This window comes from Anneissia japonica, unplaced genomic scaffold (genome assembly GCF_011630105.1).
Source record: "Anneissia japonica isolate Jap-2015-1 unplaced genomic scaffold, ASM1163010v1 scaffold1165_len1893470_cov193, whole genome shotgun sequence".
Classification (NCBI taxonomy): Eukaryota; Metazoa; Echinodermata; class Crinoidea; order Comatulida; family Comatulidae; genus Anneissia; species Anneissia japonica.
This window is the reverse complement of record NW_022709613.1, coordinates 1,229,906-1,230,534: the sequence shown is the minus strand read 5'-3', so window position 1 is coordinate 1,230,534 and position 629 is coordinate 1,229,906.

The window sequence follows — 629 nt, the reverse complement described above, 5'->3', positions numbered from 1 at the left end:
ATGTTTAACTACTTGACCGTGATTTGAAACCAGTGTCAGTATAATCTTAGATAAGCATGTGGCTACCATAAGAAAGAATTTAGTCCTATGAAACTGTTTATCATCTTTATACCTTCAGACGAAATTTCACCCTACCAGCGTCACCACGGCGTCCCCACCGATCGATCTAACGTGACGTTGTTATGTGGGTGTTTTATAGATTATAGGGAACAGTAATATCATCGAAAAAATAGATAAAATGACAGTTGAATGACCAACAAAGACAGTTGAAGACAACAGTTCGTCATTAGAAGTTATTTAGTATAACTTTATTCGGAAAATTGATCTCAAGATCGAGTTGCCGTCCCCGGCGTCAGTGACGTCGTATGATTTGTGTGCGAATTTTACCAATTAACCCTAAAGTAAAAAATAGTTGAGCCATGTAGTACCTTGCAAATCAACCCAGAAACCCGGTAGTTTGTTGATTGTTTATTGTAGCGTCCCTTCGCTACCAAGTTTTTTGGCAGTTGCGTCCCGTTGACATCCCCTTTTCAAATGTTAAAAAATAACCAACATAAATTTTAAGTATTAAAGTGCCATTCTCCAACTTTATCTCATGCAGCCTCAAACATGACGGGGCTCAGGTGGAT